This window comes from Sander vitreus, chromosome 2 (genome assembly GCF_031162955.1).
Source record: "Sander vitreus isolate 19-12246 chromosome 2, sanVit1, whole genome shotgun sequence".
In the NCBI taxonomy this organism is placed as follows: domain Eukaryota; kingdom Metazoa; phylum Chordata; class Actinopteri; order Perciformes; family Percidae; genus Sander; species Sander vitreus.
The window spans coordinates 30668719-30682559 of record NC_135856.1 but is presented as its reverse complement, the minus strand read 5'-3'; the positions used below and the strand labels follow the sequence as shown (position 1 = coordinate 30682559).

General features: G+C 39.6%; 1 protein-coding gene across 4 annotated transcripts in view; it reads left to right on the top strand.

Moving 5' to 3' along the window:
* Nucleotides 1–12772, top strand: part of LOC144527559 (endonuclease V-like) — a 100386-nt gene extending 87614 nt beyond the window's left edge. For 3 of the 4 annotated variants that reach the window (XM_078265707.1, XM_078265729.1, XM_078265699.1), the window contains one exon: nucleotides 12400–12772. The gene's annotated coding sequence lies outside the window, so the exon portion shown is untranslated. Of the gene's footprint in view, nucleotides 1–337; nucleotides 447–12399 lie in introns of all 4 variants that reach the window. The other variant, XR_013502835.1, reaches the window with a different exon arrangement.
* Nucleotides 12773–13841: the final 1069 nt, after the last annotated feature.

Genomic DNA, 13841 nt, shown 5'->3' with positions numbered 1-13841 from the left:
CAGACATCTGTCCTCTGTGGCAGTCTCTCTGTGTAAATAAAAAGATGCAGAGCCTGCTTTTTCTCCTTTACAAAAACAAAAGTACAATATTTGAAAAGGCCGTTATGTTTTTGCAATTTTCCATCACCTTTGTAGTACACAAAATTCCAGGCAACCCCATCTGAATCAGGGAAAACAGCTCTGAACCTCTGGTCTGCTGACAATGTCTGAATAAGATCCTTTGCCTCTCTCTACACCCCTGAATATATATATATACACACACACACACACACACACACACACACACACACACACACACACACACAGATCATAAAGGCCTTCCCTCTCTCACACACAGTGACGCAATCCACCATGATTCATCTCCCTGGCAGTGTGAAATGTAAAGGAGATTATTACCAGTGAAGGGCTCAGCCCCCCTGAAGATCCACTGCCTAGCAGAGGAAATGGTAAAATATTGCTAATGTTTACAGCCTTGTGAGTGTGTGAGTGTGTGTGTGTGTGTGTGTGTGTGTGTGTGTGTGTGTGAGCGAGCATGTGTGTGAGCGTGTGTGCATGTTATGTGCAGTCGTAATGCCTGAAGCCTGACCAGCATGGCTAAGCAGTTCCCAGGCTTGTTTACCATCTAGAAATGTGCTGACTTTGGGGGTTTTTGTGTGCAAATGTTTCTGTATGCATGCGTTTGCAGAAGTACCTGTGTGTGTTTTTATGTGTGTGTATGGCCGTGGGTGTATGATCATGTGTAAATTTAGTTTTGCACATCAATAAATCCAGAAGCCAGCTGTTGTTGAAGCCTGTACAGTATGTTGTACAGGGTTTCTTTGTGTTTCTCTCTTCTTCCTTCTCTGTTTGTTGCAATTCTGACCAAAACAGGACTGAGGCCCATTTAAAATTACCAAACAAAGAGTAGCATTATTGTATGACAAAATCATAATGCTACTCTGATCAGTAACTGTTAAAGGAGAATTACGGTCAATTTCAACACGTAGCTCTGTTGTTTGGAAATTTGGAGTGCTGTCAGTAGCAAAAAAAACGAAAACAATCGGTGCTGCCTACACCGTGTTATCCTCCTGCTAGCGTTAGAAAACGTTTTAAACGTGTTTTAAGCCTCTAAACATGCTTGAAATGTCATTACAAGTGCCTACCCATGTGCAGTGATTCCGAGGGAACACAGCGAATCTGACTGCAGTAGATGTGACAGAAAGGCATAAAAGTTGTGTTAATCCAGCTAGTGCACATACCTCTGTTTATTTTCTGTTTTCCGGTCAAGTCCACACTAGTAGATTGTCGAACTCATACAATCCAATATTCCAGTCAAATTTGCTGTGTTCCCTCGGAAGGAATCACTGCACATGGGTAGGCACTTGTAATGACATTTCAAGCATGTTTAGTGGCTAAAAGCATGTTTAAAACTTGCCCTGTTTAAGCCTGTTGAGTGCTAACGCTAGCAGGGGGATAACTCGGTGTAGGCAGTACCGATTGCTTTAGTTTTTCTTGCTACGGACAGCACTCCAAATTTCCAAACAATAGAGCTACGTGTTGAAATCGACCGGAATTGTCCTTTAAGTGAGAGGGACGCGGACTGATATGCTAATCTAAATGCAAGCCTATTTGCAAACATGTAAATTATACTGTAGGTCACTCATTATTTCTTAATGAGTTGTATGGTAGTGGCATCTTAATCAAGTCTGCACTCAGTTCACCAATTAGCATAAATAATTTGCAGAAGTACTTAGAACTAGGACTGCAACTAACAATTATTGTCATTGTCTATTAATCTATCAATTATTTTCTCAAATAATCAAATTTGTTTGCTTTATAAAATGATAGAAAATGCTTTAAAGGTCCCATGACATGGTGCTCTTTGGATGCTTTTATATAGGCCTTAGTGGTCCCCTAATACTGTATCTGAAGTCTCTTTTATATAGGCCTTAGTGGTCCCCTAATACTGTATCTGAAGTCTCTTTTATATAGGCCTTAGTGGTCCCCTAATACTGTATCTGAAGTCTCTTTTATATAGACCTTAGTGGTCCCCTAATACTGTATCTGAAGTCTCTTTTATATAGGCCTTAGTGGTCCCCTAATACTGTATCTGAAGTCTCTTTTATATAGGCCTTAGTGGTCCCCTAATACTGTATCTGAAGTCTCTTTCCCGAAATTCAGCTTTGGTGCAGAATTACAGCCACTAGAGCCAGTCCCACAATGAGTTTTACTTAGTATGTGCCATTTCTGTGTCTGTGTTCCACTTTGTGCATGCAGGTGGTGCAAGGATTGTATGTATGTGCAGAAGCCCAATTCTTCTCATTTGTCCTCTTTCTGAGGGCTTTATGTGGGAAAGCATACCCTGTTTTAAAATAAGTGGGGACCATAGTTTACGAAATGAACATCATGCTATATTAAATAAAACTTGAAAATAGCAATTGAGACCATCAACTTGATTTATTGGTAATAAATCAAGTGAGAAGTAGGGTCATTTTCCCATAGACGTCTATACAGTCACTTCTTTTTGCAACCAGCGGAGTTGCCCCTTGCTGGAAATGAGATAGAATGCAGGTTTAGGGCACTACATTGGCTTCACTTTTCAGACCTTGAAGCTATGTCCATCATTTTTTACAGTCTATGGTTACTACCCACTTCTGATTACTGATGACTGAGACTATATTTCAGCCTGGACCAAATGGGTGGACTGGCAGACATTGCCCTCCCTAGAGCCATGCTTTAAAATAAAGACAAAAGATTTCAAACAAGGTAAAATAGGGTTATATATTTTTAAGGTATTGTAAAAAAAAAAAAAAAAAGAAGAAGAAGAAAAATGTTCATTTGCTACAGCCATGTGTAAGTTTTAGGTGCATGTAGAACTGTTCCCATTAGCTTACAGTGTCGCACAGATCGTCACTGGCTCCCTCTGAGCTGCTCTCGCTCTGTTACATGTGCATGTTGTATGTCTGGCTGACAGTTAGACTGTTGCAGACCGATGAAAGCAGAGCTGACCATGTCTGTCCAGCTCAGACACACGGGTCAGACAGGATAGCAGAGATGATGGTGCACCTGGCTGCTGATGGTCAAAGGTCAACCCCTTTCATTGCTTTTGTTACCAGCACCAGACCTAGGGGGAATCTGGACCGGCAGCAATGGCTACACATGCTAGGAAGCACTGCGTAGCTTAAGAAAACTGTGAATCAACAGAGAGCACGTTAGCGTGTTGCTCACGGCAAAGCTTGTTTATTTCTGAAACAATTGCATACAGTTCCCATACATTCACATTGTCGCTATGTATTAGCTCTGATAAAAGTGCATGTTAAGATGATAATAAAACGTTTAAAAATTAAAAAATGGTGTACGCAAACTGATGATAAATAATATGAAACAGTCTGACAGAAAATAAATGCACATAAATTCAAATGATTTAACACATATTACACATACAAGACTTGGCTTAATTTAAAATACTAAAAGATACCAAAATAATATAACTTCACTTCACATTCACTGGATTCAGACACCTACAGTCTTTGTCATATAACCAATGCTATCCTGCTAACACAAATTTAACCGTAGCATAATACACACCCATACATACAACATTCTTATACATCATGTTCTCTCGTACACGTGCACTTAATATTAGCGCTTGACAAGATGGCATCGCCATGTTACTGAATGACCGGGAATGTAAAACTAGCTTGAAACAGTATTTCTCATCACCATTTCCTCACTGCTGGCTGGCTAATACTACTAGATAGAACATATTTTCTTATGTTACAGGATGCTAATATCAGTAACTTACACTTACAAACTACTATGAAAAACTACATTGTAAAACCGAAGTTCATAAGAACTACTCAGCCTGCCGACACTGGTCGGAACAACTAGCTTCAAAGTTACGCTTTTTACTCCTAAAACGAACACCTCAAAATCAGCTCACAACATCACACAACAATTTCTATAACATTTAGATAATCTGCTGATACAAGCAGTATGAGAATACAATATACAAATACAATATGAAAAAGTGAGTTTTTCAGTACCTGTGAATCAACAGAGAGCACGTTAGCGTGTTGCTCATGGCAAAGCTCGTTTATTTCTGAGCTGGGGGGGGGCTGTTTAAACAAAAACTAAACATACAGCCTTTTCAACATACTACACTTTCTCAGCTTCCACAAGCCTCCATGACTGCTTAATGAAAGTTAGCTCTAATCCTGCAGGTGTCTGACACTGTCTTGGACAGGTTAAACAGCACCCTTTTATATGACATTTTCACAATGAAGTTTATTTATAAAGCTCCATTTAATACAAATGCAGTTCAAAGTACATTCAAGCGTAACAAAACATTACATTATAAAAGGAGAACAGAACACAAGCCCCAGAAACAAAGAAAATAAAGAACAATCCTTACAGTACTTTATGAGAACAATAAACTGTACTATAAATGAGAACGTCAACATAAGACAAAATATAATACATACTGTATATTCAAACTAACCTATGATAGAAATCCACAGGGGAAAATCTAAATAGTTTTTTATGTGTTAGTGTTTAATTTAGTTTCCTCTGATTGCCAAGACTTGGGAGAAACCAAAAGGCTTGTTCATTATTGTTTTCTGTGTGATTTCAATACATTTCTGTGAGATTCAATTTCTGTTTTTTCTTTTGTCCTTATTTAACAATGTATACATTCATGTATCATGTCATCCTGATAGCCCAGGTTGTCCTGAAAAAAAGATGTCTATAACTTGATTATGCATTACAGAGTTGAGGTTATGCAAGCATTTTCTTAAGAGGAAACCAGCCAACCCAAATATAGTTTGTAAGGTTTTCATTTTGATCGCTGGCAAATAGTTTGTTAATATTTAAAAGCAGAGATAGCAGGAGAGTGTCTGATTGTGTGCATACCAAAATCAAAGTGTTAATAGAAAAGATTTGTTTGTTCAGCATTAGTATAAGCTGAACTGAAGTGGTCCAAGAATGGATCCCTGTGGGACCCCGCATGTAAGCTGAACTGAAGTGGTCCAAGAATGGATCCCTGTGGGACCCCGCATGTATATATATATATATATATATATATATATATATATATATATATATATATATATATATATACTAGTGCTGTCAGTTAAACGCGTTATTAACGGTGTTCATGCAAACCCATTTTAACGGCGTAATTTTTTTTATCGCGAGATTAACGTTCTTTTTGGCATAGCGAACTTTGTCGTTTTTTTCACATGCTGTTGCAACAACTAGTAACGTTAGAAAAACTACAACACCACACCGGATCTAGCTCGACCGGAAACAAAACAACAGGCACGCCGCACACACTTGTTTGGGCTTGCGAGCCGGCCAAAGAGTAGTAGGCTAACGTTACGTTTTGAGTGGCAGGCAAGCGCGAGACGCTGAAATGGATGCCAATAAGATTCTGAATGGAAAGTTTACTTTTAAAAAGTTGCCAAATGGTTCCAGTGACAAGACCAAAGTGTTCTGTGTGTTTTGTCGTTGTGAACTGAGCTATCATCGCAGCACGTCCAGTCTGAAATACCACTTGATGGCCAAGCACACAGCTGATGCGAATTCTCCGCCCTTTTGCCCTCGTCAAAGCCAGGCGACAAAAGCACAAAGCAAGCCGATCCACTTTTCCATGTTCAAGCATTAAAATGAGAAAAAATAACTGAACAAAAAGAAATCTATGGACATTTAGAATAGATAAAATGTGCGATTAATTGCGAGTTAACTATGACGTAATGCGATTAATCGTGATTAAATATTTTAATCGTTTGACAGCACTAATATATACACACAATATACAAACTATATCGGAATGAAAGTCACCAAGAGTGATGATGAAGTTCCAGTTAAGATTCAGTGGCAACGGCCAGTTTCCTGGGGTTTCATTTATAAAACTGTTCGTAGGATCCTTACTAAAAGTGTACGTACGTCCAAAAGCCAAAAATGCTGTACGGCAAAAAAAAAAATCTGATTTATAAAACAATTTTTTATTTTTATTTATTCAAGCAATGTTCCCTTTATGAATCACAGATTACCCACAAGTGTGCGTACGTGAATCAGCCTCTTATCCCGCCCTGTACACGTCCATTTTTAACCATAAGTAATCAATGCAAAGCACATCATGAATGCTGTTCAGTATGTTAATGACCCTGGCAGTTGTTCTTTCGTTACGCCGAATCATGATGACTGGCGGAGAAAAAGCAAAAACCTTCTCAGACGTTCAGGAATTGCTGCAAATTGAATTATAATTTCGGCCTGTTCTCGCACAGTGTAGGTAAACCTGATGTATTGACTACAAACACTTAGCTGTCTGCCATTTCCCTCTGGAAACAGCCGGTTTCCCCTAGAGTGGCGAGGACATGTATTTGGACCGGGATGGCACAGTTCCGGCATGTTGCCCTCTCTACTGGACCCATTTCAGTACATAGATACAAGAGCACAGCTTTAAGGAATTTAAATCGGCATATTAGCCGTGATCCCTGAAGTCGCTTTCTTTCCTGATTCTTCCATTGGCGTAGTCCTGCAGTGCCATCCTGCAGCATTACGCACGGGGGTCACCGCAGTATTTATATGTTTACAATAATTTGTGATTGTAGACACCTTACCAAAATCACAGCATCAACTAGTGGTATCCCCCACCCCGAGATACAATTGAAGATGAAAGAAATTGTAATAGGCAAACACACTTTTCTTCATGCAGTTTTGTCACAAACAGTATTAAAGTTCGAACCGATAACAAGGACATTAAAGGTAACGATTGCGCGAGAGCTTAATGGCTGTATTTCCAGACTTTAACATTTAATGATATATGCACAGTATTAAAGACAGATATTTGGTTATTTAGGCTACTCTGTGTTCTACCGTTATCTAATGGTAGGGTAGTTTTTTTATAAATCGCAACCTTTACGTGGGAAGTGGTGTACGCACATTTTCAGCCACGTTTATAAATGAGACCCCTGGACTGTTTTACTTTACTGCATAATTTTGAAAATATATATTCCTGTTGTGTATGTCTATTTTATGTAATGTTTCTATTTTAGCTAAACGTTCTGGTGATTGTGCTTTTTTCACTTATTAGGGACAGAAAATGTTGTTGTTGCTTTCATACTTAGCTTAATTTATTTTTTTATTGTACAAGTGAAAAAACCAAAGCTGCAGATTGAAGATGATCAAATTTAGTGTGTTTTGAGTGATTTATGCATGAAGGGGAGCTCTGCCTGAACAATGTGACCTATCAGCTTGGTATGTTTCTATCACTTTTCTATTTCATTTCAGAGGTTACCTGTAGCTTCAACATCAAAAATTTGAGGCTCATGATGGTTTCCCTTCCTTTAACCTTTAAAGAACAAGATGCTTTCCTTTTTTTTAAGAATTGTACAATGCTTGACACACAGCTCATGGTCTGGCAGTCTGGCAGTAGAAAGACCTACCAGACATCCACAAAGCATTCATTTTCTATTGGCTGCAGCCCTATATTAGGCTGGGAAAAACTCTTCTAAGTAATTATAAACTATAAATACATAATCCTTGAATATATTTATTAAAATTAAAATGTTCCCTCTTTATAATTAGAGCTGCATCCCTGTAATACCCCCCTAATGTATCATCATGTCTTGAATCTAATTAGAAGAGATGCATAATAGCCTATTAGAGTAACACTCACCAACTCTAATTGCCTGACTCATAAGCCATCAAAGCTCCAGTGTACACTTTAAAGGTGTTGGTTCCAAAACTCATGGTTTGTCTTTCATTAACAATAAGCTTTTAATAGCATCACATGCAATGTCAAAATGTGTCACAGCAAGCACGTGTGTAAAGGCCACACTGGACTGTGGGGATATATTTACTATAAGTAGTGTCTATTTAAAAAAAAAAACAGATGGGACAGTGGGGAAATAGATATTGGAAAGGGTCACTTTCATTTATTTGAACTCGTCATTGTCAATCTGACATTGTCTGTGCTACACATTTTAAAGCAATGATTTGCAACAAAGCATGTCTTAGCAACTTTACATCAGTTACAACATATTGAGTTGAAAAGCAAAACATGAAATGCAGTTCCTCTATGAAATGTACAGATTTAAAAACAAAAATAATCAAAAAAAACAATTCTGTGATCTTCATTCATTGACAGGTTCATATTTAACGGAGGAAGAGCACGAAATTATGCCTTCGCCTTTACTTTCCTCCTGCATTCTGTCAGATCACATGCAGATCAGCTGCTGTGTCTTTATTATGTGACAACAGGAAGTGGTTGGGGAAACCAGCACAAAACAGCGATACACATCATTACTTCTTAATCAGCTTTGAGAGAAGTTAAAGTATAGTTGTTGATCTATGCCATTCGCTTGATGGTTTATGAACCATTAGTGGCGACAGTGACAACTACAGTAAGGGTTTCAAGGATAATTCTATTTTTTTCCAGTTTGGGTCTTACTTTTGTAGTTTTGGTTATTATTTTTACCGGTTATGATAACGCTGTACTCACGAATGTAAGTGGAGAGACCAGTTGAGAGCCTACTGTAAGACCACCGTCCACCCTTGCCCAGTATTCTACTTGCGGGTTTCCAGAACAACAATTGGTGAAAACTCTTTCCTCCTGCTCACCTGGCTTTGGGCATCATGCCGTCTATTCTACCGTCCCCGGGAGTTCACTTTGGTCATCATTTTCTCAGCTGTTTACACACCACCACAAGCACATACTGATGGTGTTCTTGTGCTGGCCCCGGACCAGGTATCCAGATGCTTCCCTCGTCGTGACTACAGATTTTAACAAGGCAAACGTTGCGCCAAAATTTTCTGCCAAACTTTAGGGTTGATGGTACGGGAAGCTGAGCTCACGAGAGAAGTCATGTGTTGGTCTGCCCTATCAGAGGCTACGCTGCTTCTCTGACAACATCAGTGAGGTGCCAGAAGTAGTGACAAGCTTCATATCATCTCTGTGGTGACTCATGAGTTATTCCTAAACCAAAGACCAAGCGTTGATGGATCTATCCGTGCGTCTTTGTTTTTTTTATTTTTTATTTATTTATTACAGGGACAGTGCATGTTAATAAATATTTCTGTCAATATGCCAGAGTTAGCCAGAAGGCTATTTTTCATCTGCAGTCCCTAGACAGATGGTAAAAGTCACCCTAAAAGAAAGTAAAATTACATATTTACATAACTATATAACAATTACAATACATTTAGTAAAAAGTACTATTATGCTAAAATGTACAATAGAAACATAGCAGACCAACAATCAGACAAACATCAGACAATGACATGAACACATGCACACACACAAGGCAAGAAGCCAGCAGGCCGGCGCTCTGATGCTTGCAGCTCAGGACTTGCTGTCAGATGTGTGGAGGAATACAAAGTGCTGTTTATGAACAGACTCTATTATTATTATTATTGCAATTTTACCACCTTCTCTATGCCACCCATCACATTTCACTGCACATATTGAGAAACATGAGTATTTGACAAAAAAATTATTAAATCATCAATCTTGTTCAGAAAGGGTTGTAAGCAAGCCAACCTGATTATCTAAACTTTATTTGGAGGTCAAACTGAAAGTAAGCTCACCCCTCGTTGGCCAAGAAAAACTGTGCATGCACATGTATGGCAAGTTTGGTTGGTCAAAGTTGAAGTAGGCCGTTGGTTTGTGAACTCTGATGGATGTTCACAACAAACAATTTGTGTAATAATTTTACCATTCACCTTGTTTTTTTTCTTCTTTCAAATAGGTTTGGTTAACACAGGGGTTTGTTTAAAACCTGTCTGATCGTCTTACTGTTGGTGCTTTCTGCCTCATCTGACAGAGGTCCCAGCAATTGCCTCGTGGGTACAATGTTATCATTACTGACAGAGACGATGGCCAAAGCTACGAAAGACCCAGATTGCAATGAATTGGAATTATCCTTTAATCCCAGCATTGATAGTGCCCAGATCTACATACTGAGCTGCATGGTAATACCAAGGCAAGACAAAACGGAGCCAATTATAATAACCTAATGCTTTATTTCTGCAAAGCTACTACTTGTAACAAAACATCAGCTCCAAAGAAAAGAGGAGAAACAAGCCACTTCATGTTGTTCTGTTCTGTGTGGACAGACTCAGGGGTGCTGTGTGTGTGTTTTATGGATATTCACCTGCAGTGATGATTTTGCAGTCATGAAACCCACATGCACGGACTCACATGCACATGAAATCCCACCAACAGAACTAATAACACACCTCCATAATCACCAGCCATACCATAGTGTGTCGATATCTAATAACTAGTATTAGATATGGACACCCTGCGGCTGCTGTGGACGCAGCGGGGGCCTCATCTTCTTTCCTCTTACACTGACCCTGAGTCAGCCTTACGCTCTCTTGCCGTTATAGCTCTATTATGCTGTCCTTTTATTGCCCATTCAGCACCTTGACCGGCACTGTGGCCGCCTGTAACATGATATAACAGCTCGCCATCTCTTTCTCCATCTGGCTGTCTCTCTTTTTTTTCTATTTATCCGTCTTTCTCACGCAATTCCTGATTCCAGTTTACCTCTGCTGCTATGTCGCTCAGTGTCACTCTCCTCCAGTTTGCCTGCTGATGCTGATTGCCTCTGTAATGCACTGAAAATGTCCTGGGTGACTATTCAGCGCAAATTACTTTGTGTTGTGTTGCTTTAGGGCCCAAACTAACTGGACTGGGGAGGCAGGCTGCGGCCTCCACTGTTTGGGGGGAAATAATGACGGAGGCTGCTAATGGGCCTCGCTGTTAGGCTCCAGTTTTTGCTGCTACAGCATAGAAATAGCTGTGGCATGATAGTATAATGTTTTCAGTATGGTGTTGATGAAGCCCCTTGGTGTAAACTCACCTCTGAGTTGAAATACATCATTATACCATCAGATCTGGATGCTTTCCTGTTCAGTCAGGTTAGTGATAGATAGATGGTTTATCCAATCAGCTAACCAGTATTTTCGCCCCTTCCCAAAAGTTCTCCAACGGAAAGTTCCCAGATGGATATGCCGAGCAAATGCGAAGCAATCCATCTGGCTGAGTCAGGTTAACTTTTAGGACCAGGACTAAGAACATTTTATAAACTTTCTTAACTTATAGGGAATCACTCCTATCTCTGCTGATATGTCAGGAGTTAGGCAGAGATATTTTTTGGGAATGCTCGATGACGAATGGCTTAATGAAAGATCGTTTTTACTACAGACTACAGATGAAAAATAGCATTTTGGCTAATTCTGGCCTTTTTAATCCATGTGTAATCATGCGTTTTATCATTTTGCATTGTCCTTCTGTCCTTTGTACTTCTTAAATAAACTGAATTAAATTGACAAAAGCTAAGTCATATTTGAGACTGACCTTGTGCAAGATGTAAATGAGAACACATGCTGGCCTTGCACTTCATTGTAACAGTGATGCATCTGTCAGAGCCAACATTTTTGGCAGTCATACTGTAAATCAGACTTTGATCATGCTTTTGCACGCCATCAAGATAATGTGCAGGCCGAGGGTCCTCAGTGACAGCAGACTATCATGTCCCTCTGGCTGAATGTCAGCTGCATAATGAAGGATACCTTAACTTAATTACAAAAGGTAAAATATTTTATAGGATCTTATATCCTGTTATTTTTTAGTCAGGCTATGTTAAATAATAATGTAGAAGGCCTATACTATTGGGAAGAGGATGCACTGTGACAATATATGATCATATTGTTATAGTGCATTTCCCCAGACTGTGTGACATTACGAGTACCAAACTTTACTCTGTAAGGGTTGTAATAATTAAAAGGGGAATTGGAAAGTGGAAGAGAAGATTCCATGTTCTCCAAAGATTGCCTGTGCAATATGTTCCTGATACAGCATTATTATAAGAACTGTAAAATGTGGTTGGATGGGGCTGATTTCACTCAGCTGAGTCAAATTACTCATTTTAATTTACTTAAAACAACTTTTGGCGGGGCCCTGGTAGTTCACCTGGTAGAGCGTGCGCCCCATTTGCTAAGGCTTACAGGAGTCCTTACCGCAGCTGCCTGGGTTTGATTCCGACCTGCGGCCCTTTGCAGCATGTCATCCCCCCCCTCTCTCCCCCCTTTCCTGTCTTAAGCTGTCCTGTCCATTAAAGGCCCAAAAGCCCCAAAAAGAAATCTTAAAAACATCCCCTGATAAATATTTTTGCACATTGTGCGCAAAACTAATTTAAATGATAGTGTGGCCTAGACATACTCTGTCTGTGAAGTGTCCTGAGATAACTTATGTTATGATTGGACGCTACAAACAAAATTGAATTGAAAACTGTACAGCTTCCCAACTCTAAAACATGGTTCTTTTTTTACTTCTTTTTTTTTTACTGTAGACAGTAATATATTTATTTTATTGCATTAAATGGTTTGTTCTGTCTCCTCTTGTTTCAGGTTGCAGATGCAGCGAAGGATCTCAACATTTTGAAATTTGACATTCTGAAGACCAGCAACTACAGAAGACCACTAAAAAGTGTGTGTGTGTGTGTGTGTGTGTGTGTGTGTGTGTGTGTGTGTGTGTGTGCGCGCGCGCGCGTGTGTGTGCGTGTGTGCGCTGTAACTTTGATGTGCTTTTAAAAGTGCAGCTGTCTTAGTCTGGGCCAAGACACAAGTCGCATTAACTGTATCTTTTTATGCAGTCGCTCCATATTTAAACTGGATATGGGTCAGATTGGCTCTTTTTATACACTGTTCTCATTACATTTTTGGGTCACTCAGCTTTTTACACTAGGAGCCTCGTAAATAAATTATAAAAAAATGTCCCTGATCTGCTGGTCATCTGCTAATATCTCTTGGTTATGTGAAATTGTGCTCAATGGTAAATTCTACAGTGAGCTGTATGGGAACAGCAAACAATATCACACACACACACACCCACAAACACACACAGTCCCAGTTTATATGTTGTATAATGTGTCTCTCTTTAAATGAGTCAGACTTGGCAGAGGGCACCACTGTGCCAGACCGGTCCCAGCGAGGCTAGCGGAAAAGAAGGGCAGGGGGAAGGGGGCTGACTCTGCAGGGATGAGGGCCAGAAATAGAAGTGGTCAGATAGGGCGGTATTGATCAGCAGGAGGGGTCAGAGGATCAGCTGGTGGAGACCGCAGACTGGCCCCACGTCAGAGGGATGTACAGAGCATAGGCACATACTTTAGATACAATACAGCATGGACAGATTGTGGCATTTAGGAAGCAGGACAGGTTATTACATGCTGCTGAAATCACATACTGTAAGACGCTTGGTAACTGATGCTAAGTAGAAACTATGACTACTCTAATCAGGCTTTTTTTGGTTTGCTCTAATTGACAATTTTTTAACAGTTTGATCAAGTGTTTGCTGACGTGATCAGTGATTGAAGTAATGTAAGTAACTTAGGCAGCCTGTAAGTCTGAAAAGTTTTCTGATTCTGTAAAAGGTACGTTTACATCACTACTATATGTACATATCAAAGGCCTGTGTTTTAGTTAATATATCTCACATTTCTATGGACATTTGTTTTGATTGTAACACCGTAGTAGTTAATTACAATGCTGTCCCTTAGCTCTTGTTCACTCCTCTTCTGTTACACAGCTGTACAGAATGCCACAGGAGGCAAATGTAAGCGTTTATGGAACTTTAATGTATCATACTTCTTAGTTTACACACAGCTATAATTTTGACTTCATGGGCTTTTTTTTCTTTTAAGGTGCAGTACGCGATGCTGCATGAAGATTGTTGATGTTCGAACTCAACTGCCAAACAAACACAAATACAACCCCCCCTGTAGAATCTCCACCCCCCCAGATTCATATAACTACATTACATTTTACACCAGGTCTATAGGTCAAACCTTTTC